Raw genomic sequence first — 246 nt, 5'->3', positions numbered from 1 at the left:
TAGGGAAACACTTTTGCCCGACTGATTTTTAAAAAGGAAAAAAAAAGTCTTACCTTGTGGCCTTCCAAAATAGGTAGTGTTCACCTATATGGAAACAACAGCAAACTAACAGCAAGTGCGGGAATCCTGGATGTGCAGTTGGTTTAAGTGTTCATGTTCTAGTGAACACAGGCTTGTTCTGGAACAAACACTAAGATGATTTGAGTAGAGCCTGCCGGTCACCTCTGTGACCTGAGGAATCCCAGG

General features: G+C 43.1%; 1 protein-coding gene across 1 annotated transcript in view; it reads left to right on the top strand.

The window, feature by feature from the left end:
- The window catches only part of PLPP3 (phospholipid phosphatase 3), an 81712-nt gene extending 81677 nt beyond the window's left edge, over positions 1 to 35 (top strand). Inside the window, exon 6 of the mRNA XM_007462562.1 lies at positions 1 to 35. This exon is cut by the window's left edge and continues 212 nt beyond it. The gene's annotated coding sequence lies outside the window, so the exon portion shown is untranslated.
- The last annotated feature ends 211 nt before the right edge of the window (positions 36 to 246 follow it).

Source organism: Lipotes vexillifer, unplaced genomic scaffold (assembly GCF_000442215.2).
Source record: "Lipotes vexillifer unplaced genomic scaffold, Lipotes_vexillifer_v1.1 scaffold54, whole genome shotgun sequence".
Classification (NCBI taxonomy): Eukaryota; Metazoa; Chordata; class Mammalia; order Artiodactyla; family Lipotidae; genus Lipotes; species Lipotes vexillifer.
Note: the sequence above shows the minus strand (reverse complement) of the source record. Positions and strands in the feature narration are given on the sequence as shown.